Source organism: Drosophila rhopaloa, unplaced genomic scaffold (assembly GCF_018152115.1).
Source record: "Drosophila rhopaloa isolate 14029-0021.01 unplaced genomic scaffold, ASM1815211v1 contig_190, whole genome shotgun sequence".
Classification (NCBI taxonomy): domain Eukaryota; kingdom Metazoa; phylum Arthropoda; class Insecta; order Diptera; family Drosophilidae; genus Drosophila; species Drosophila rhopaloa.
The window spans coordinates 1,740,145-1,765,183 of NW_025335073.1; the positions used below are offsets into that span (position 1 = coordinate 1,740,145).

A 25,039-nucleotide genomic window follows, 5' to 3' on the forward strand; every position below is an offset into this window, starting at 1 on the left:
GTCATTTACACTGACTTTAGTAAAGCATTTGACTCTGTAAATCACTTACTTCTTATTCAAAAACTTGACCTTTTAGGTTTTCCAGTTGATCTGCTTAAATGGATTTCAAGTTATCTAAATGGCAGGTCACAAAGGGTCCTTTTTAAAAATTCAATTTCTGAAATTCTCCGTGTTACCTCCGGTGTCCCACAAGGGAGCCATCTGGGTCCGTTACTTTTTACATTACTTATCTTCCCTCAATTATAAGTCATTCCTCGCGTACTGATGTACGCAGATGATGTTAAGTTGTGCCTGCAGTATAGAACATTTCCTGCCATTTAGACTTGCAATCCGATCTAGATCATTTTCAAAACTGGTGCCGAGATAATTTACTAAATTTAAACGCATCCAAGTGCAAGCTGATGACTTTTTATCGGGTCAATCCGATATACGCGACTTACACATTAAGTGGCAGCTCTTTGGATAGAATAACTCTTGTAAACGATCTTGGCGTTCTCTTGGACCCTAAACTAAAATTTTCTAGTCACATTTCGTCTATGGTTAATAAAGCCAGAGGAGTGCTTGGATTTATTTAAAGGTGGTCTGGAGTCCACAATACGTAATACGTATTGGTCGTATTGAATCTGTACAAAAAACTTCCTTCTTTTTGCTTTACGGCTCCTAAACTGGGATGCAAATCTTATCTTACCTTCTTATTCTAGTAGACTTCTTTTGATTAATTTACCTTGGCTTCCTTGTGGGACACCGGAGGTAACACGGAGAATTTCAGAAATTTAATTTTTAAAAAGGACCCTTTGTGACCTGCCATTCAGATAACTTGAAATCCATTTAAGCAGATCAACTGGAAAACCTAAAAGGTCAAGTTTTTGAATAAGAAGTAAGTGATTTACAAAGTCAGTGTAAATGACGTCTGTTTGAAAACTACTATTGAAGCCTTTTATCACATATGTAATGAGCTCTAGAAGGTTTGTGATTGTGGATCTACGTTTAATAAATCCGTGTTGACACGTAGAAATGATTGATCTACAAAGGTGCTGCAAATGAGGAGTAATAATTTTTCCAAAAAGCTTAGGAATAGCTGACAACTTAGAAATACCTCTGTAGTTAATGGCTTCTAATTTGTTACCTTTTTTGAAAAGAGGAATAACAAATGATTCCTTACAAATATTTGGGAATTGGGAAGTTGGGAAGATAAACAACTTGTGAAGAGGTTTGCACAGGGCCTTAGCGCAATACCTAAGCACGCACCCAGGAATACCATCGGGCCCTGGCGAATAAACAGCCTTAATACGAAGAAGATCCAAAAGAAGAAAACTTTCTGTTAAAGTGGGACAGATTATGAGGTTTGACCTGGATATGGTGTAAGAATAAGGCTATGATGAATAATCTAAAGTAGAGTAAGTCGTTTGAAAAAATTGGGCAAATAAATCGGCTATTGCCTGATCTGTGGTTGCCGTCATGTTTTCGAACGACAGCGAGGAAGGAAAAGAATTAGATTTACGCTTGGTGTTAACGAAATTATAAAATTCGTGTTCTAAGAAAACTGGACCTTACAACGGTTTAAGTAACTATTATAACACTGAGCGTTAAGCACGGTAAATCTTGACCGAGCACTTAAATATCTAGTAAAAACAGATTGAGAACCGGTAATTTATATTTATATTTCCTATAAAGTCTGGACTTTACATTTCTTAAGTGTGTCATCTCTTTGCTAAACAAAGGTGATTTATTGGAAATTGACGGATAGTACCACGGAACACAGGAATTAAAAATTGAATTTATTGCAGTGTAAAAAACATTAACTGCATCGGACATATTATTGCATAAGTAAAGATCAGACCAATTAAAGCCAGAAATAAAATTATTTAGCCTCAGAAAGTCTGCCTTGCGAAAAGAATGTATTCGTTTGGATGACTTTTCTGATTTTTCTTCTATAACTCTACCCGTATCAAATGAATGTTCGATTGTAGGGTGATAAGGATCTTCAGGTTGCGTGAGTGGTGCTACACTGGACGCAAACACACCTTCAGGATTTGATACAAAACACAAATCAAGTAGGCGACCTAATGAATTTCGAACATGGTTTACTTGAGATAGAGATATGTCAAGCAGGCCGTCAATAAAATCATGCTGTCCTATAGGTAGTAAGACATTCGATCCATCCTCAGTGGAAAGCTTATTTGCAACAGACTTAAGAACGGAAAGGTGATTTAAATAATCAGGAAGTTCAGACAACGGCGGAATATATGAGCAAGTTATGTATATAGAGCTACCAGGAAGCGATAACTTTACACAAATAAATTCAATGGTATTGAATTCATCAAAAAATAACTCCTCAGACGGGAGGTTTGAATCAACTCCAATTAAGACTCCACCTCCCCGTCTAGAGGGACGGTCATACCTATATATTGTGTACTTACCTGGAAAAACTTCGGAGCTAAAGATCTCCGGCTTTAACCAGGTTTCTGTAAACACAATAATATGAGATGCAAAGGAAAGGCTATCGGAATACAATTTAGTGAACTTGCTACGCAAACCTCTAGCATTCTGATAGGAAAGAAGGAGGTTAGAAGTTAGTTTTTTTAAATTGGTACACTGGTTTGGCCTCGACTAGGAAGTTTTACTCTCACGGGCCCTTCTTCTTTATCTTAGCCTCGAACTCTTTTACAACCATATTATCCGGCCAAAAGTCGCCCGAGCATATGGCTTCAAAAAGCTCGTTAGGGACAGTTATCTTGAAATATGAAATGTCTCTAGCATAAGAAAACTTAAACTTTTCCACCTTTACACTTTTACAATCGGCTTAGTTTTGTCTTGTATATAAGACAATACATCAGAAGATGTTTGATCAGGGGAAAGCCGAGAAACGAAAATTTGTTTCTTTAGTGGAACCACTGAAAGGGATTTTGGTGGAGCAGACATTGTTTCTGCAAAACCAACTTGAGCCGATTGTCCGGCCCCAGTAGTCCCTTGGGGTGGTGATGCTACATTCTGAGAGATAGGTGGATCCACTAATTGTGAATCCACTACGGACAAATCGGAATTCTTAGAAGTCGGATTGTTCGGATACCGAATCTTTTTTAGCTGCTGATCTTAGCAACATTTGAGGTTTTGCTGCAATCAGCTGCTGATTCGCCGGAATGCTCTGTTGCTCTTTTGTTTTCGATTGCGGGGTGTTCCCCTTTTGCTGCTTACCACCAGCGGCCTTTTTGCGCTTAGGGGACTTTTCTAATAGCTTACGACTATTAAACTGCGAATCCAGCGCAGAGAGGAGATCATCAGCTCGGCGAAAACTATCTCTAGCAACTCCGAAACAGCTAATCAGTCCCATCAGGCCGCCTTTAGTTTGGCGCATGAACGATTTCATCTCGTTTGCAACCTCGACACAAGCATCGCAACAAAACTGCAAATTGGGCCCCTTTGAAAGGTCATCACTTGTCCGGCCAGTAAAACCGGCGCACTCAGTGTTCACCATATTTTCACACAGCCAGCAAGTCATATTAGACTGGTCAGCTCTTATTACGAGGCTGCATTTTTTGCAGAAGCAGACTAAATTATTATTATTCGTTATTATCTATTGGAACCACTGTACCAAGAAAACGAAATGAAATTTATAAGCGAGCAGTTATAAGTACCGCAAGAGCGCAGAAACTGCACGCTTAGAAGTTTCAAAGCAAAAAGAGCGAGAGAGCGGAAGCGTAAATTAGTTAAAGTGCATGCAAAAGCAACACTAAAAACAGCACTACGACTTACGACGGTCAACGCACAAAAGAGAAACGGCGAGATTACAAGAAAAGAAAACACAGAACAGAATTACGAAATTAAAACAATTTTTTAGTGTTATTACACAAGTGCACACAAATTTATAGTTCACTCGCGAAGCGAACGGAATTTAAATGTATGTTTGAATTAACTGTAAGAAAATGAAAATTGTTTTGATAAAACCGATGGGAATAAAAGAGTTGAAGAAAGTGGCTGTATTAAAGACAAATCAAATTAAAAAACTAAATTGATGTATTATAAAAAAAGCGAAAAGACGCCAAAAAAAAAAAACAAAATTAAAACAAAAAATCCGTGATATGATTAAATCAAGTGCAAATTATTTTATAATAGTGCCACGCTAAAAGTTTAATGACCGACGAACCAAATAAGGAGCGCATAAGCTCGGTGTGCCGATAGCGCACGATAGCGAAGTTCGAAAAACGTCTACAAGGACCCACCCGGCTCTACTGTCAGTCGATACCCAAAGAGCAACTTTAACTTTAACTTCAACTAAAATTATGATAACAAAAGAAAACCAAAACAATATTCAACAAGCGGGCCCGGTCATACAGACTGCCATGGAGCGCTACATCCAATTTAATCGTAAGCTTAGTGCGCAGAACACCGCGGTGGGTAATAAGCCAAAAATAAACCGTGTCCAAAGAGACAACGAATTACCCGGGAGATCCAACAACAACCGATTTAACTTCCCAGCTGAAACTCAACCAGATCTGGGTAAAGAGACCCAACCCAAACCAAAGCCCCCACCAATTTACATTAGGGAGAAAGAAGCAAGTTACAAGTTGCACTAAAAGGGATCGAGCCCGACGTAACCCCCTATAAAGTTATCGATGCCCTCAAAGAAAAAGGTTTTTCTGCAAAGAACGTTAGTAACATTATTAACAGGAACAAAAAGCCGCAACCACTCTTCAAAGTACAGCTAGAGCCAGACAGAAGAGCCCTGAAGAAAAATTAAGTGCACCCCATCTATAAACTGCAATACCTACTGCACCGAAGAATTAAGAAGAACCACATAAAAGGAATGGCCAGTGCAATGTACAAACTGTCAGGAGTATGGACACCAGAACATACTGCACACTTTGATCAGTATGTGTAGTTTGTGGAGATTTTCACATTCCGCAAAATGCCCTGCCAACAAGGAAGACCCCCAAAAGAAGAAATGTGGAAACTGTGGAGGAAATCGCACGGCAAACTACAGGGGCTGTGTGGTCTACAAGGAGTTGAAAGACCGCATGCGACGAGTGACAAAAACGCGCCACCAAAGCGCTCAATACGTGTACACTTACTCAAATACGACGCCGGAAGTATTTTGGGAAGGCTGCAAGATCCTCAGTTGTGTGAGGGTTCGAAGTTTGTTGTCCAAAAAATCAAACTTAACTGTCGTCAACAACAGACTTGCCCATAACAGCACGGAGTGAGCGGTTAACCCTAACAGCGATAGTTCACTTGGTCTATGATCTGGCTGACGAATGTCAAAAGTCGATCTGGCAACCTTCCAATAGAATATTTCCGCTCATCCAAAGCGTTCTTTTACGATTCGTTCAGCCAAGCGAACAGACGCATAATTTACAGCGAAAAGTTCAAAAAGTCAACGCGTGTCCAACATATACCACGCGCTCAAAGCCCTGTAGTAAAGGAAATCGATTCCGCCGTGTCTGATAGACTCTTCGCAATACACGCGAGCTGGTTTGGATGAGAAGTTATCTGGGTGTGGTAGGACGCTTTTTGTTTTGATATTTAATCTTTTTCGGGAATGCCAAGATCTCTGTGGATGTTGTCGTTCCGAACATACCAAGGTGCCCCAGTGATAGTTCTCAGGATGTTTGATTGGGCTCGCTGAATAATGTCGATTTTGCTGCTGCTTGCGTTTCCCCACAATTGGGAGCCGTAGGTCCAGACAGGCTTAAGCGTTGAATTGTAGAGCAGGACCTTGAAATCCAGGCAGATTTTAGTTTTAGGTGAATTTTCTTAGCTTCGATATGTCTCCGCCATGTAAGTCTCCTGTCTAGGTGGATGCCAAGGTACGTTACATCGTCAGCTTGTGGAAGTGGCGTGTTATTCAGGGCTAGCGGGGGACACGTTTGTCTGTTAAGAGTAAACGTTATATGTTTACACTTTTGCGCATTTATTTTTATACGCCAGTCTGATAACCACCTCTCCACTACAACGAGATGATCAGCTAGTAGTGCTGTTGCCTGAATTGGGCATTTGGACCAACTTATGATCGCGGTATCGTCTGCGAATGTAGAAGTAGTTAGCCGCTCGTTCGTGGGGATATCTGCGGTGTAGAGGACAAATAGAGTTGGGCCAAGGGCGCTACCTTGGGGAACTCCAGCCTCTATAGCGTAGTTCGAAATGTTAAATTGGAAGTTCGATTAACATTTTGGGAGTTATTTGATCACCGCCTGGGGCCTTTTTTGGTTTCAATTGCTCGCTGATTACTTTTGCAACTTCATTTGGTTGAAACAGAATTGGCTCCGTCTCAGATTCGATTCGAATTGACGGCGACGGTAGTGCGAATGAATTAGTTGCAGGGTTTGGCTGGAAAACATTTCTAAGGTACAAGCTCTGTCTTTTGTCGCTTCTGGCCCAGCTGCCTGAAGAGTCTCTTATGGGAATTACTGTTTCGGCCGGCGCACTTAGATTTGGGTGGGCCCTCCACAAGGGATGCTTAGTGCTGGTGGGTGAAAGTTTCACAATGTACTGGCGTTGTGCTTTTACTTCTTCTTGCCTTAGAGCCCTGGTCAGTCTGCGACCAGCTTCCTTAAGACTTTGTTTTGAGGATGGCGATCTGCTGGCTTGCCAAGCACGTCTCAAACGTCTTTTCTCCAGAACAAGCTGTTCGATTTCAAGGTTAGTTTTGTGTTGGTGCGTGTGCCCGTCCCACCCTTGCGGTGTTGAGGCTTTGGCTGCTGCGACGAGTACAGACTCCAGTGCATCGGCATAGCAGTCGATGTCCTCCTTGATGTTGAGCTGTGGAGTTAGTTCAATGTGGGAACTTACGTACATTTTGAACTTCAGCCAGTTGGTTCTATGCGACGTCAGCCTGGGAGGGTGCTCGATTAATTCCGGGCGTTGAAGAAGTGTTATTAGCACAGGTGAGTGGTCCGATGATAGATCCAAAAGCGATTTTGCTGATATCAGATTGCGAGAAATGTTTTTTGTCACAGCAAAATCAATTAAATCAGGTAGTTTTCTAGGATCTGTAGGCCAGTATGTAGGGCTGTCTGGTGAAACGTAGTCCAGTTTATTGCATATTTTAATGAGTGTATTATATAATTGCCTTCCTTTGGGGGTCACAAGGCGGGATCCCCAGTGCGTGTGATTTGGCGTTGTAATCTCCTGCTGCTATGAATGGCTCACCAAGTAAATTGTAGAAGTCCATGAATTGGTCTTCTGAGACTGTAAACCGGGGTGGGCAGTAGACAGCGGCCATGGCAAGGTTGCAGTTGCCCAACTGTAATTTTATCGAAGTAGCTTGCAGATGATTTTTTGCAAACCGTTGGTGAAAGTGGTGTTTGACGCGGTCTCTTATTAAGATGCCAGTTCCGCCATGCGCTTTACCATCTGGATGATCGGTGCCGTAGAACGTGTATCCCCGTATTTTAAAGTTATATTTGCTGGTGAGATGCGTTTCTGCCAGAAACATAACGTCGATGTGGTTTTCGTTCAGAAATTAAGTTATTTCAGGTTTATGCCGTGAAAAAAAAAATTTTTTTGTGCGTCTTCACAGAGAACGGTCGTGTTTTTGTTTTGCGCTCCGAATTTTCATTTTTCTTATTGAAACCACCGGGGTTTACTTAAATCTCTTCATCGTAGCTACACCTTTAAGTGTTTTCTAACAACTTTCCGTACGCTTCGCGAGTGCATCGTGATTAACTTGTGTTTAGTAAACAAAAAGTTTTTATCATAATTTAAGTCGGTGCTGGTTTGTTGTTATTGTTTTCTATTGCCCCTCTTTTTAGTCGTTCTCTTCGTCGTTGAGCGCTGTTGGAACGGCACGCACTCCAACGGTCAAATCTCTCAGAGGTGTTTTATACCGGAGTTAATCGGTTAATAATCCCGCTCTCTCTCTCTTTTCGTTTCTATATCGTTTCGTGGTGCCTAACATCAAAGAAACTGTGGAGGAAATCGCACGGCAAACTACAGGGGCTGTGTGGTCTACAAGGAGTTGGAAGACCGCATGCGACGAGTGACAAAAACGCGCCACCAAAGCGCTCAATACGTGTACACTTACTCAAATACGACGCCGGAAGTATTTTGGGAAGGCTGCAAGATCCTCAGTTGTGTGAGGGTTCGAAGTTTGTTGTCCCAAAAATCAAACTTAACTGTCGTCAACAACAGACTTGCCCATAACAGCACGGAGTGAGCGGTTAACCCTAACAGCGATAGTTCACTTGGTCTATGATCTGGCTGACGAATGTCAAAAGTCGATCTGGCAACCTTCCAATAGAATATTTCCGCTCATCCAAAGCGTTCTTTTACGATTCGTTCAGCCAAGCGAACAGACGCATAATTTACAGCGAAAAGTTCAAAAAGTCAACGCGTGTCCAACATATACCACGCGCTCAAAGCCCTGTAGTAAAGGAAATCGATTCCGCCGTGTCTGATAGACTCTTCGCAATACACGCGAGCTGGTTTGGATGAGAAGTTATCTGGGTGTGGTAGGACGCTTTTTGTTTTGATATTTAATCTTTTTCGGGAATGCCAAGATCTCTGTGGATGTTGTCGTTCCGAACATACCAAGGTGCCCCAGTGATAGTTCTCAGGATGTTTGATTGGGCTCGCTGAATAATGTCGATTTTGCTGCTGCTCGCGTTTCCCCACAATTGGGAGCCGTAGGTCCAGACAGGCTTAAGCGTTGAATTGTAGAGCAGGACCTTGAAATCCAGGCAGATTTTAGTTTTAGGTGAATTTTCTTAGCTTCGATATGTCTCCGCCATGTAAGTCTCCTGTCTAGGTGGATGCCAAGGTACGTTACATCGTCAGCTTGTGGAAGTGGCGTGTTATTCAGGGCTAGCGGGGGACACGTTTGTCTGTTAAGAGTAAACGTTATATGTTTACACTTTTGCGCATTTATTTTTATACGCCAGTCTGATAACCACCTCTCCACTACAACGAGATGATCAGCTAGTAGTGCTGTTGCCTGAATTGGGCATTTGGACCAACTTATGATCGCGGTATCGTCTGCGAATGTAGAAGTAGTTAGCCGCTCGTTCGTGAGGATATCTGCGGTGTAGAGGACAAATAGAGTTGGGCCAAGGGCGCTACCTTGGGGAACTCCAGCCTCTATAGCGTAGTTCGAAATGTTAAATTGGAAGTTCGATTAACATTTTGGGAGTTATTTGATCACCGCCTGGGGCCTTTTTTGGTTTCAATTGCTCGCTGATTACTTTTGCAACTTCATTTGGTTGAAACAGAATTGGCTCCGTCTCAGATTCGATTCGAATTGACGGCGACGGTAGTGCGAATGAATTAGTTGCAGGGTTTGGCTGGAAAACATTTCTAAGGTACAAGCTCTGTCTTTTGTCGCTTCTGGCCCAGCTGCCTGAAGAGTCTCTTCTTGCCTTAGAGCCCTGGTCAGTCTGCGACCAGCTTCCTTAAGACTTTGTTTTGAGGATGGCGATCTGCTGGCTTGCCAAGCACGTCTCAAACGTCTTTTCTCCAGAACAAGCTGTTCGATTTCAAGGTTAGTTTTGTGTTGGTGCGTGTGCCCGTCCCACCCTTGCGGTGTTGAGGCTTTGGCTGCTGCGACGAGTACAGACTCCAGTGCATCGGCATAGCAGTCGATGTCCTCCTTGATGTTGAGCTGTGGAGTTAGTTCAATGTGGGAACTTACGTACATTTTGAACTTCAGCCAGTTGGTTCTATGCGACGTCAGCCTGGGAGGGTGCTCGATTAATTCCGGGCGTTGAAGAAGTGTTATTAGCACAGGTGAGTGGTCCGATGATAGATCCAAAAGCGATTTTGCTGATATCAGATTGCGAGAAATGTTTTTTGTCACAGCAAAATCAATTAAATCAGGTAGTTTTCTAGGATCTGTAGGCCAGTATGTAGGGCTGTCTGGTGAAACGTAGTCCAGTTTATTGCATATTTTAATGAGTGTATTATATAATTGCCTTCCTTTGGGGGTCACAAGGCGGGATCCCCAGTGCGTGTGATTTGGCGTTGTAATCTCCTGCTGCTATGAATGGCTCACCAAGTAAATTGTAGAAGTCCATGAATTGGTCTTCTGAGACTGTAAACCGGGGTGGGCAGTAGACAGCGGCCATGGCATGGTTGCAGTTGCCCAACTGTAATTTTATCGAAGTAGCTTGCAGATGATTTTTTGCAAACCGTTGGTGAAAGTGGTGTTTGACGCGGTCTCTTATTAAGATGCCAGTTCCGCCATGCGCTTTACCATCTGGATGATCGATGCCGTAGAACGTGTATCCCCGTATTTTAAAGTTATATTTGCTGGTGAGATGCGTTTCTGCCAGAAACATAACGTCGATGTGGTTTTCGTTCAGAAATTAAGTTATTTCAGGTTTATGCCGTGAAAAAAAATTTTTGTGCGTCTTCACAGAGAACGGTCGTGTTTTTGTTTTGCGCTCCGAATTTTCATTTTTCTTATTGAAACCACCGGGGTTTACTTAAATCTCTTCATCGTAGCTACACCTTTAAGTGTTTTCTAACAACTTTCCGTTCGATTCGCGAGTGCATCGTGATTAACTTGTGTTTAGTAAACAAAAAGTTTTTATCATAATTTAAGTCGGTGCTGGTTTGTTGTTATTGTTTTCTATTGCCCCTCTTTTTAGTCGTTCTCTTCGTCGTTGAGCGCTGTTGGAACGGCACGCACTCCAACGGTCAAATCTCTCAGAGGTGTTTTATACCGGAGTTAATCGGTTAATAATCCCGCTCTCTCTCTCTTTTCGTTTCTATATCGTTTCGTGGTGCCTAACATCAAAGTTATTCGGTGTTTCGCTCCCGCTCTGTCGCTCTGCTTGATCTCTCATTAAAAAGTTCTTGAGCGCTTTCGATTTTTTTGTCCGCTATAGTGCACAGTGGTCTGTTCATTAAAAAATTGCAAGAAAGTTATCTCGGCGGGACAGCAAAGTATTCCCTGCCATACATGTGATAAAATTTATCACGCAAAGTGTCTTGGCTATTCTGGCTTGGTTCGTGATGCCATCGATAAAAGGAGAGGCCTACGCTACTACTGCGATGAATGCATTGTATACGAGAACCAGGCAATAACTATTAGGCGGCTCACAAAAAGCAGTGTTACGGAATTAATCCGGAACTGCCGTAAAAATACGGACCTGCTCGTGGCGCTCAGCTCACTAGCCGCATGCTAGCTGAGCCCGATTCCCCAAAGCGCAAAAAAGTCGCGGTCGGTGGGCATTCTACGGCAGGTGCTGTGCAACCTGCTGCCCGCGATTCGACTCCAGCTCAGCTGCCAATCTTAGGCGCCACTCAAATGGTACTAAGATCGGGGGCAAAAAGTGATTCGGTATCCGAAGTTGCTGGAATCGATGTGGCTCCGCTAGGTACTTCCACTCTGTCCGATCAAAATAAAGTAGTGGCCCCAACACCTCATGTAGACTTAACGTCCGGATTACCGGCCAATACTGGTAGTACAGATACAAATTCTGTAGTACCAAAAAGGGTTGCATGTGTTGTACCAAAAACGGTTACTTGTGTTCGGGTGCCCCAGCTAAAACATGTATTTGTTTCACGGCTCGCCCCAGACCTCTCTTCATTGGATATTACGGCTTATATCCGTAACAAAATCCAAGTTGATGATTTGAAGGTCGAACAATTTAAATTTTCTTATGCTAGGAAAGTATCATCATTTAAGATTGGTATTCCTTGTGCTCTTTTTGCATCTGTGTGTTCCACCAGTTTCTGGCCCGAGGGCATATTTGTAAAAGAGTACGAAGCTAAGAGAAAAAAGAATAGTTCAGGGGAAATGGAAAACACCATTAAAGAACCATCGCCAGCGCCCTCCACATCCTCTTCTGTCCCAAAAAACTAGCCTCCTCTTTTCTTCTTTGCTATCAGAATACAAGGGGCTTACTTAGTAAGCTGACTAAATTGTATTCGGATAGTTTTTCTTTCCCATATAATATTATGGTATGTACAGAGACCTGGTTAAGGCCGGATATTCTTAGCTCCGAAATTTTCCCGGGTAAGTACACAATTTATAGGCTTGATCGTCAGTCCAGACGGGGAGGTGGAGTCCTGATTGCTGTCGACTCCACCTTTTCGTCTGAATTACTAACTTTCGAAGAATTATATGACATCGAATTCCTAGGTATAAAATTATCGTTTCCCGGTAGTTTTGTATATATTACTTGTTCATATATCCCACCATCATCTGAGTTCCCTATTTACGCAAATCACCTTTCCGTTATTCAGTCCATTTCCAAAAAACTGTCGGATCGAGATCAGTTAATTGTATTTGGTGATTTTAATATACCTAGTGCGACATGGTCCCCTGACGAAAACTCTAACATTTTACTTCCTTTAGCGCAGCATGACTTTATTGACGCTTGCTTGACATTGCGCTATCCCAAGTGAACCATGTTAAGAACTCCTTAGGACGTTTACTGGACTTGTGTTTTGTTTCAAATTCAGAAGGCGTTTGCCTATCAAGAACGTCACCACTTACACAACCGGAAGATCCTTATCATCCAACTCTAGAGCTGACTGTAGACGCAAGAACAGAGCTGAATAAAAAATCCGAAAAGTCGGGTAAACGAATCCGCTGCAAACATTCATCTTTTAAATACTTTTATATCCGGCTATGACTGGTCCGAATTTTATTCATGCACTAACGTGGATAAGGCCGTTAATATCTTTTATAATGCATTGAATTCCTTCTTTTATCTGTGTGTTCCGTTATACTATCCGTCAATTTCTAATAAACCTCCATGGTTTAATAAAGAGTTGTCACACCTAAAAAATATTAAGTCCAGACTTTTCAATAAATTTAAAATGTGCGGTTCACAATCTGCCTTCTCTCGGTACCTAAGGGCTCGGTCAAATTTTATCGTGCTTAACGCCCGGTGTTATAAAAGCTATTTGACTCGTTGTAGTGTCCAATTTTCACAAGATCCAAAACAGTTTTATAATTTTGTTAACACTAAGCGTAAATCAGCCTGTTACCCTGCATCACTATCATTCGAAAACTCTACGGCAAATTCTGATCAGGCAATTGCCGATCTGTTTCATCCCGTCCAAATCCGTCTTATTCAAATGCCATACCCAATCGAACTTGATTTTTTGTCCGAGGTTAAGCGAAAGCTCCCTTCTTTTGGATCTTCATAAAGTTAAGCCTGTCTATTCACCGGGTCCGGACGGAGTTCCAGGCTGCGTGCTGAGGTACTGTGCTGAAACTCTGTGTAGACCTCTGTACAAATTGTTTACCTTGTCTTTAGAAACATCTCATTTCCCACTTATTTGGAAGGAGTCATTTGTCATTCCCCTTCATAAGAAAGGAAATAAATGCAATACAAGTAATTACAGAGGCATATCCAAATTATCCGCCATCCCAAAGCTTTTCGAAAACACTATTACACCCCATTTGCAACATCTTTGTAGATCGATTATATATCCATGTCAACATGGATTTATAAGGCGAAGATCTACGACGACAAACCTCTTGGAGCTAACGTCTTTTGTAATAAATGGCTTTAGAAAGAACATGCAGACTGACGTAGTTTACACTGACTTTAGTAAAGCGTTTGATTCAGTAAATCACTCGCTACTTGTATTAAAACTAGACTTATTAGGGTTTCCATGTGATCTTCTAACATGGATCTCAAGTTATCTGAGTGGTAGGACTCAACGAGTCCTCTTTAAAAACTCGATCTCTGATTTGATCCGAGTTACTTCAGGCGTCCCACAAGGAAGCCACCTTGGCCCACTTCTTTTTACTTTATTTATAAACGATCTCCCTCTAGTCTTGACAAAGTCGCGTGTCCTTATGTACGCAGATGACGTTAAGTTATGCCTGCAATATAACGAAATTTCTAGCAGTTCAGACTTACAATCTGACCTAAACGCTTTTCAAACATGGTGTTGTGAAAATCTTTTGGATTTAAATAGCGCTAAGTGCAAAGTAATGACATTTTTTCGGGTGAACCCACAATATGCAACGTATACGCTGGGTGGTTGCGCGTTGTCTAGAATTACGCATGCTGATGACCTTGGCCTCGTCCCCCTTGACCCTAAACTTAAGTTTTGTGACCATATTACTTCTATGGTGAATAAAGCCAGGGGAGTACTTGGATTTATTAAAAGGTGGTCAAAGGAATTCGATGATCCCTATGTTACAAAGACTCTGTTCATTTCACTAGTCCGTCCAATCCTGGAGTACTGTTCTGCAGTTTGGAGTCCTCAGTATGGTGTACATATAGACCGGATAGAGTCTGTGCAAAAGAACTTTTTATTATTTGCTCTACGGGGCCTTAACTGGAATGCAAGCCTTATTTTACCATCCTACTCTAGTAGACTTCTCCTAATTAATCTACCATCCTTAGTAAACCGTAGAACGATGCTTGGCACAACTTTTATCTATAAACTTTTTCACGGGGATGTGGAGAGTCCCGAGTTACTGGGTCGCATAAGCTTCTCCGTGCCTAATAGAATTACCAGGAACTATGTTCCTCTTACATTAAATATTTGTAGATCTAACTTTGATATGTATGAACCGTTTAGAGTACTGTGTAACGACTATAATAGTCTATACCACATTATTTCAACTACCGACTCTTTGCCAAGCCTAAAATCATTAATTTTATCTTACCTAGCACAAAATTAGTATTAGTATTAGTCTCGTACGTATTTGTAATCTTAGTCTGTCCGCTTCTACATTGTGCTTTTAACTTCTCGCGATCTCGTTTTTTTCGCCTTTTGGCCCCCCGCGAAAAAAAAACCTTGTGGCGTTAAGGGCCATTCTTGTTTGCGCTGATCATAGTGCATCAACGTCCGAATGAAAAAAAAAAAAAAACACCGTTGGCGTTCCACAGAGTTATGGTTTATTTGGACTGCTGAGCTGCAAGCATTTGTAACAAGATATTTTGGTTTTGCAAAGGGGTTTGCATTACGGTTTTCATGAAGGACATAAATTCCATCATATTTTGTTGCAAAGTAATCATCATAGATTCCATGTTACTTTGTGGCTGTCCCATGGCCTGCTGGATGTTATCAATTTTCGGCTCTATGTGAACTGTGCCTGATCTTAAAGCACTGGCGTAAGACATTCCGTTGGTAGTAATTGAAGGGCCAAATGATGATCTGGCTGCTGTTACGAAGAAAACTTCCGGTGTCGTTTGTGATCTCATGTAAGTGTTTTGTGTGTTCAGGAACCGTGCCATTGTCGCTCGTTGCATCCGACTTTTCATCATCTTGTGGACTGGACAGCCTCTCTAGTTTGCGGTGTGATTTCCTTGGCAGTTTACACACTTTTTAGTGAGAGAGTCTTCCTTGTTGGCAGGGCAGGGTTCGGAGCCGTGGCAGTTTCCACAAGCTACACATACTGACCTGGGGGTGCAGTAAGCCCTGGTATGACCGTATTCCTGGCAATTTGTGCATTGCACTGGACCGGTCCGTTTGTGCGGCTCTTCCACTGTGATCCTTCGGTGCAGAAGGTACTGCAACTTGTAGATCGGGTGCACAGCGTTTTTTTTCAAAGTTCTGCTGTCTGGCTCCAGCTCGACCTTGAAGAGTGGTTGCGGCTTTTTGTTTTTGTTCATAATGTTTATAACATTTTTTGCGCAAAAACCGTTTTCTTTTAAGGCCTCTGTAATTTCGGAGGGGGTCACTTCGGGTTCTATTCCCTTAAGCACAACTTGCAAACCTTTACAACTTTTCAGCTGGTACGTGTAGTAATTCTCTTAGACATCGTTTAAGTACTTCGACACTGCTCGGAAATCGTCTTCGGTTTTGGCTTGGAGTTTAGTTTCGCTTATATTCCCTTTCATAAGCGGAATAACATGAAAGTTATCTTTTCCGACAAGCTCAACTATTTTGTTGACTAGGGCATTCGAGATCTTCTCCCGAATAAAAATAGGTGGGGGCTTTAGTTTCCTTGGGGCCATTTGTTCCGACTCTGTTTCAGGCTCCGCCAGAATGGAAAATCTATTTTTATTTAGTGGCCCGGGATTTTCAGGGCCTTTGTTGGAACGATTAATTTTTGGCTCATTGCCGTCCGAGTTTTTTGGGGGTGTTAGCTTGCGCTTGGAGATATTAATGTAGCGATCCATGCCTGTCTGCATGGCCGAACCCGCTTGCAGAATTGTCACTTTTTCTACCGTAGCTTTGTTTTTGCCGTTTGCACCGATTTTTGCACTTGGTTGTGATGTTGCTTTACCCGCAGCACAAGAAGAGGGTGGAGTCGTTATTGCTTTGTTGGCGACAGAGACCGTTGGAGTCTTGCATGGCTCACTCCATGGCGTTTGAGCGGTAAAGAGCAGGGCGGGAGAGCAAGAGCTAGCTCTCTGGTTTTTGGCGGTCAGTAAACTTGCACCTTCAAGCACTTTCGGTTCTAGAGTTTTACTCGTCACCGTAAAATAAGCATTGTTACGGGCCAAAGAAAGACGTTTGTCTTGCTCTCTTTGAAATTTTTCACGGGCTCGTGCGCACTTCTTGTTTTTGTTGTTATAGCGCGCGGCATCTACGTCTTACTCATTTGTTTATAGTTCGGCCCTGTAAAGATCAATTATTCATTAATAAACGGGAACGTGACGCTTACGAGATGTGATTTAGCCAAATTCGACAAATAACGGCCACAGAATACCTGGCGCTTATTTTTTTCTAACGTGGGGCGACTGCATTGGCAATTGTTTTCCGAAACAGCTACTGCAACAGCAACTGCAACAGCAACTGCAACAACAACAAAGCCAAAGCAAGAAAATCAAAATATTGTTCACCCCATGGTTCCCCAACCAACATTCCGAAAAATCCATTTACAGTCATCCGACACAATAGTTTTAGAAACATCGTTTTATAATCTAATAGGAATTGCTGTGTGTAGGATATGCTAGGATATACCAGACCAGTAGATAATCTAGCGAAACAGAGGATTAACCTCTCAAGAAAGCGAATCCATTACAATTCAGGAGTAAGGAAGTCGAGATTTGTATTTGTTGGAAAAGTTCAACAATACCTCCTTTTTATAGTCTTGAATAATTCAATACAAAAAGTAAGTCAAAGGGAATTTGAGAATTGTATTTGTTGCCTAACCCAAACATACCTCTTTCCTTAATAACTTTCTTTAAATTTCAACAACATAATTTACAGTCAAGTTGCAAGAAGAAATTGATAATTATTCTGGCTGGAAAGTTTCAGCAGTCTACTCTTTCATTCAGTGCAACGAGCAAATCAGTCTTATATTACAATAGAACCAAAAGAAGAAGATACCGATCAAAAATCATCATGTTAAATCAGAGATTGCCAGCTGAGTCCTACTATGCTCAATATCCAATGACTCCAGTGCAGATACAGAAAGTGTCGAAACCACTTGCGAGCATCGTTTCCAAACCTGGTTACAGCAAAACAAAACATGCCCAAATTGTGCCCATGCTTACCTGCTCAGATCGCTAATCTTGAAAGCGTATCTCAAAACGCCAACTTAGTGATTCACAGACCCCAAAACGAAGCTAGCTCGAATGCACGAACCGGTACTGTTCCAAGATACTCGCCCGAATAATTGACCTAGTACCGGTTCAGCCACGACATCACCCAATGTCAGTTCACGATTTGCACTTTCACTACGTTCTACAGGCACACAAAGAGGAAGTAACATTTCAGAAGGGAGAATTCTTGAACTTATAACAAATGCCTTTGCAGAACTCGTAGGGCGCAAACCCGAATAACGGCAACCTTAACCGATCAAATTAACTCGGCTTTTTAAAATCTTAATTTTATGTCACTGTAATCTGGTTAGCGCCTTCAGAACAACTAGCGTATTAACGAGAAAGAAATTTTATGGATACATAGCAGCCTTAAATACTAAGTACGATTTAACGCCAATATGGCTAAGTAACCGTTCAGAGGACGTACGCGTCGCGAAGATCACGTGGCACTGGATTGTTCACTGGAACTTAAAGTTCTAGCTGGATCACCTAAGGATATTTTCATTGAAGATTGCCATACATCTTGTAAATTCATTGACTCGTCAAGCGTTGAATGGGATACTTTGATTTATCCCCTATAGGTCAGTACGCAATTCTTTTGTTTGTAACGGCCCAGATTTGTCCTTTTATTGGCGATGCTGCATAGAGTGTCTAAACAAACTGTCTCAACTGATGTTCTCCTTTGAGGGAAAGACATAAGGATCAGAAGTCCGACCAAGACATAGGAGAGATGCGATGGCGAAGAAGATAGCAGGGAACTTAATGAATGTTTTGACGATATCCTCGATTCTTCTTGGACATTTCAGATGCTCTATCGCAACCATATGTCAGACTCAGAATTGGTTCAGGCGGTTCGGAAGTAATTTGAGTTCAGATCTGGGACCATTGAATTATTACCAATAGATACGCCCACCATGGCGGTGCGTTACGAAGACAATGTCATCGTCATGAAGAGCTTGTTTAGGATAATTTAAGTGTGTAGAAACAATGCACGTCACCTACGCCACGTAAGGCGCCACCGTTAAACGAGATATAATGTAGAGGAGGAAACTGGAGAAAAATACTCAGGGCAAAGTGATTCACCGATTTTCGCAATTCGTCAATGACAATCATGTTGAAGTGTTGGAATGGTGATTCTGTAGGTCATCGCGTTAAAGTTAGCTACGGGTGGGGCAGCTCCAGATACCGATAAACCTTCTTGTCCAACGTGTTCCTACCTAAAAGGTTTGAAATCAAAACCGGACCCCCGTGTCAGTCAAACGAGCGGATGCCCGAATGTAAACTCGGATGTCGAAACTTCTAAAACACCAGATTGTACAAGCATATTTGACATATCAATTAAAATACCTGGCCTTTCCAAAACTCGGCCATTCAAACAAAATCATATTCGGCTTTAAGAATATAAAGAGACATAGAAGGAGAATATTTGATGGCGATGTAGAAAAGGATACCATAAGTCGCGCAGCAATAAGGTCTACGCAATAATTTTGGAAATCAAAGCGTAGGTATCAGCAGTTACATGATATCTGAGATTAACCCTAAATGTTAATGACATACGTCCTTTGCGGAATATAACTCTGTCTTCAGCCAACCGTGATGTTAAGCTTTCCTTTATCAAGGAATTGGGACAAACAAGACCTGTAGATCGGAGGACTTCCCTTGACAGCACTCGTTAGACTCGGTTTAGTGGCTTGACAGAATAACGACGTCTCAAAACAGACAATCCTAGGCATTCTATCAGAGATCAGATGAAGTTAGTCAACTCCTTAGAGGACCAGATCCAATGGAATCCTTAGTTGTACCATCGATAACCCTAAGACGTTACGTGGTTGCGGAATAAAAAAAAGCGAAGAAAATCAAAATATTGCTTGCGCAACTTATCATGGTTCCCCAACCAACATTCCGAACAAATCCATTTACAGTCATCCTCGTCAGCCAATAGTTTTGGAAACGATTGTTGTTATAAGCTAATAGGAATTGCTGTGTGTAGGAGATGCTAGGATGATACCAGACCAGTAGATAATCTATTGAAACAGCCGATTAACCCTTCGCAGGAGGGTCGAATCCATTACAAGTCAGCAGTAAGGAAGTCGAGATTTGTATTTGTTGGAAAAGTTCAACTTAGGATGTACCTCCTTTTTATAGTCTTGAATAATTCAATAGAAATGTAGGAAGGGGTCGTGATTAAGGGAATTTGAGTATAGTGTGTAGTTGGTTGCCTAACCCAAACATAACTCTTTCCTTAATAACTTTCTTTAAATTTCAACAACATAGTTTACATAAGTTGCAAGAAGAAATTGATAATTATTGTGGCTGGAAAGTTTCAGTGTTTTATTCTTTCATTCAGCTTGCAACGAGCAAATCATTCACTTATATTACAGATAGGACCGTAAATGAAGACAGTTTGAATCCATTTATTTTTTTTTTTTTTTTTATACTTTATTCTTATTTATTGGATCTTCTCTATTACTTAAGAGACTAACAATAAGTTTTCAAATCTTAATCTATGTTACGTTAATTTATGTTATTGAAGAGGGATGGGAAATCATTCCGCTGTAGACGGGAATGATAGCTTAGCCGGTTGAGTTGTCTGGCTAGCAGGTTTGGGTGATTTGATAATCTGGCTTCATATTTAATTTTTCTGGAAACAATTTCTTCTTTTACGGGATTTATATCCAGGTCTCTCTGGATGTTTGCGTTGCGGATGTACCAGGGGGCTCCAGTTATTGTTCGTAGGGTCTTTGATTGTACTCTTTGAATAATTTCTATATTGCTGCTGCTTGCGTTTCCCCAGAGCTCGGAACCGTAGGTCCAGATCGGCTTTAAGCACGAGTTATACAGTAGTACTTTATATTCGAGTGGAAGGGGGGAGCGGTAGTTCATGAGCCAGTGAAGGCTGCTGGCCTTTAGTTTTAAATGGGTCTTCTTTGCTTCTATATGCTTTCTCCAGGTAAGCCTCCTGTCTAAGTGTATGCCGAGATAGGTGACTTCGTCTGCTTGTGGAACCGGCTTGTTGTTTAGCGCCAGTGGTGGGCATTTCGACAAGTTTAGTGTAAATGTAATGTGCTTACACTTTTGCTCGTTGACTTTGATACGCCAGTCTGCGAGCCATTTTTCTACAGCTACCAGGTGTTCTTTTAAATGGGCTGTAGCTGTTTTTGGGCATTTCGAGCGGCTGACAATGGCAGTGTCGTCAGCAAAGGTTGAGATGAGGGTCTGGCGGCTTGTTGGAATGTCTGCCGTGTAAAGGATGTACAAGATTGGTCCAAGCACACTTCCTTGGGGTACTCCAGCTTCGATGTTACGGATGGTTGAAGTAAAGGTTTTACATCTCACGGTGAAAACTCTGTTTCTGAGGTATGACTCAAGCAACTTGTGAGTGTTTTCCGGTAGGAGGGTTTTGATTTTGTATACCAGACCGTCGATCCAGACGCGATCAAATGCTTGTGATACGTCCAGAAATAAGGCACTGCAATATTGCTTGTGTTCGAAAGCCGTGCGAATTTCAGATGTTAAGCGGTTTACCTGTTCGATAGTTCCATGCTTTTCCCTAAATCCGAATTGGTGCAGAGGGATCGTTCTGTTGTTTTGAAGATGTGTTACTAGATGAACAAGAAGCAGTTTTTCAAATAGCTTTGATAGACATGGGAGCAGACTGATGGGCCGGTACGAGGAAGGCTGGGATTTGTCTTTTCCTGGCTTCGGGATCATTGTAATGACAGACTTTTTCCATTGGTCAGGAAAGTAGCCCCATTTCAATATTGAGTTAAATATAAATGCGATGCATCTGACTGCGCATGCAGGTAATTCAATTATCATTTTTGGAGAAATAAAATCGTGACCAGGAGCTTTTTTTGGGTTTATGTGTTCTTTAATAGCCTTAAGTATTGTGCTGGTTTCAAGGGTAACTGGGGAGGACGGCGACGCTAGCGAGACATTCGGTAGAGTGAATTGGTTGGATGGCGGGTGAGGCTTGAAGACGTTTTCCAAGTGATGGGCAAAGGTGTTAGCTCTTTCTTCGTCACTGCGCGCCCAGGCACCTGTTTGTGATCGAATTGGCCAATCGGGATCTATTGGTGGTTGCATGTTTGGGTGAGCTCTCCATAGTGGGAATTTATTACCCGTCGGGGATAGTTTCGCAATGTAGGCCCGTTGGGCCTGGTTCTTTTCGGTAGAGAGGGCCTTCGACAATTTTCGAGATGCTTCATTAAGTCTTTTCTTAGTAGCTGGGGACCGATGAGTCTGCCAGTCTCTGCGAAGTCTACGTTTTTCAAGTAGGAGAGACTCGATCTGGATACTTGAGCGTCCAGTTCTTAGCGGGTTTGTGGATGAGGGTTCTGGCGTAGAATGTTTGGCGGCAGAGGACATTACGTCCGTGAGGTGTTTAAGCGACTTATCAATGTCAGATTCAGAGGAAATTTCAGGATCAAGTTCGATGTGTGCACTTACATATTTTTTGTACTTCAGCCAGTTTGTTTTGTTTGATGTTAGATGTTGGGGGCGTTCCAGAAGCTGCGGCTGTTCAGATAGACAGAGGAGAACTGGCGAATGGTCCGATGTAAGCTCTTCTAAGGTTTTTACGTTTATCAGCCTGTGCGAGACTCTTCTAATAACAGCGAAATCGATAATGTCAGGTTGTTTATTTGGATCTGTGGGCCAGTATGTAGGCCTAGCTGGTGAGACAAAGTCAAGCGTATTACCAGGAGTGATGATAGCGTTGTATAATTGGCGGCCTTTGGGGTTGATAAGACGAGATCCCCAGTGGGGATGCTTTGCGTTATAATCACCGGCAGCTATAAAGCAGCGTCCTAGTGAGTTGTAGAAATTCATAAACTCATTTTCTGCAATACTGAAGCGTGGGGGGCAATATATGGCGGATAGGGTAAGTGGGCCGCCAATTAGGTTTATACGTAGGGATGTGGCCTGCAGGTAGTTAGTAGCGAATGTCTCCAAGGGATGATGTTTTATGCGTTGTTTTATGAGTATACCGGTACCTCCGTGTGCTTTACCGTCCGGGTGGTTGGTCGCGTGGAATATATATCCGATGATATGGAAGTAGTTTTTATTAGTTAGATGGGTTTCAGAAAGTAGCATGATATCGATATTGTGGCTGTTTAGGAACTGTAGGAGTTCGTTTTTGTGCCGGGAAACGCCGTTTGCGTTCCAGAAGCATATTCTTAAGGAGTCCATTTATACAGACTTTTGTTTGATCAGCAGTTCCATTAGAAGGCTCTGGTTTCGCAGTAGTTCTTGAAGGGAACTTTGAATCGTCATCATGACGTTTGCAAGAGTAGCTAGTGTAGATTCTAGACCGCTAAGTGTTTGTGGGGGAAGAGTTTGGTTTTGCTGCGTAGAAGGTTGAGTTGTTGTTTGGCCATTTTGGCTTAAGAGCGGAAAATCATTTAGGTTTGGTATGGGTGGCTGTGGACGCAATGCTGCAGGCTGGGCGGTAGATGTTTGTGAGATTCCAGGGTAGCGGAGTGCGTTGGCAAAGGAGACACCAGGAGTGGTTGTTGATGGGGTGAAGATGTTTGGTTGGGCAGAGTGTTGAGCGGCGAATGGATTACTGCGTCTCTGATTTAGGCGGCTCTTGAGTTCTTTGTAGACGGGACAGCCCCGGTAGTTGGCAGTATGATTTCCCCCACAGTTACTGCATTTCCTCAGAGTAGGGTCTTCTTTGTTTCCCAGGCATGCTTCAATGCAATGCAAATCTCCACAGGCGACACAAACTGGTCGCAGGGTGCAGTAGGTTCTTGTATGCCCGAACTCCTGGCAGTTTGTACACTGTACGGGGCCGTTCCGCTTATGCGGTTCCTCTACGGTGATTCTTCGGTGAAGGAGATATTGCAGATTGTAAATAGGATGCACTGCATTTTTCTTTAGAGGTTTCGTCTCTGGGGCCAGCTCAATCTTAAACAGTGGTTGAGGAATTTTATCCCTGTTTACTATGTTCACGATGTGCTTAACGTCGAAGCCTTTTTCCGTGAGGCCTTCAGCTATTTCTGCTACCGCAACAGTCGATTCTATACCTTTAAGTACAACTTGTAGGCCTTTCTTACTTTTTAGTTGGTAAGTGTAGTAATTTATAAGCTCATTGTCGAGATATCTTGTTACAGAACGGAAGTTGTCTTCGTTGTTAACCTGGAGTTTTGCTTCTAATATGTTTCCTCTTTTTAGGGTGTTGATATAGAAGTGGTTAGGCCCGATTACTTGTTTAAGCTTATTGATCAGATCGACACTGTTGTGTTTCCTAATATATATTGGCGGTGGCTTTACAGCTTTCATGACTTGAGGCGCCTGACCCTTGTCTTCTTCGGTCTCGCCAAGTATGGCAAATCTGTTTTCGGATGTTCGTGTGTTGCCTAAAGTTTTCGGTACTTTTGGCAAATTTGAGTTTACGTTTTTTTGTGGACTAAGCTTTCTTTTTATTTGTACATACCGATCGATCTCCCTCTGTACGAGAGTATTATTCGTAAGAGGGTCAGTAGACCTAAGTTTTACTTGTGGTGTTGAGATAGGCCACTGGGTAGCCGCAGACGTTAAAGTTGTTATTGTCGTTGACGTTGCTGTAGTAAGAGAGGGTACAGTGCTGGTGGGCGCACAAGCCGAAGTAGTCGGTGCATCGATGAGAGAGAGAGGTGACGGGCATTGTGAACTCCACGACTGAGTAACGGCAGCGCTGCTTGAGCATAAAATCGCTGGTGACAGTGAGCGGGCTCTTTCGGTAGCGGTCAGTGACGTTGATTTTGTTGTTGCCTCCGATGAGTCAATTGAAATGTAAGCATTGTTCCGTGCAGAAGACAGCCGTCGTTCGTCTAGTTGTATTTGTTGCCGATCGCGACTTGGCTTCGTGGCTTTACCGGTTGCACTTGTTAATATTTTATTTGCGTTCGACATTTTTAATTGTTTTTGATTAGCTAGATCGGTTTTAAATTTAGTTTTAATCACAAGGAGATGTTGACCTTGGGATATGGCATTGCTGCCAGCGTCTTTTCGCTATTTTTCTTATTTTTGGTGGTCACTTTGTAGATTTTTGGAAGTCTTTCGGCAGGGCGAGCAAAAAGACACGTCTACGCGGTTCGGTGGTTGCAATCTAAGAAGAAGATACCGATCAAAAATCATCATGTTAAATCAGAGATTGCCAGCTGAGTCCTACTATGCTCAATATCCAATGACTCCAGTGCAGATACAGAAAGTGTCGAAACCACTTGCGAGCATCGTTTCCAAACCTGGTTACAGCAAAACAAAACATGCACAAATTGTGCCCATGCTTACCTGCTCAGATCGCTAATCTTGAAAGCGTATCTCAAAACGCCAACTTAGTGATTCACAGACCCCAAAACGAAGCTAGCTCGAATGCACGAACCGGTACTGTTCCAAGAACTCGCCCGAATACTAGACCTAGTACCCGTTCAGCCACGACATCACCCAATGTCAGTTCACAAATTGCACGTTCACTACGTTCTACACGCACACAAAGAGTAAGTAACATTTCAGAAGGGAGAATTCATGAACTTATAACAAATGCCTTAGAATCGTACCAAACCCGAATAACGGCAACCTTAACCGATCAAATTAACTCGGCAATGCAAAATCTTAAGGTACTGTCCTCGAATGGGATGCGTCAGCAGAGC

The 25,039-nt window shown here is 42.3% G+C and overlaps 1 protein-coding gene across 1 annotated transcript in view; it reads left to right on the top strand.

Moving 5' to 3' along the window:
* LOC123037657 overlaps positions 1 to 25,039 on the top strand; it is a 44,296-nt gene that overhangs the window by 14,817 nt on the left and 4,440 nt on the right. The gene's annotated exons all lie outside the window — the stretch shown is intronic.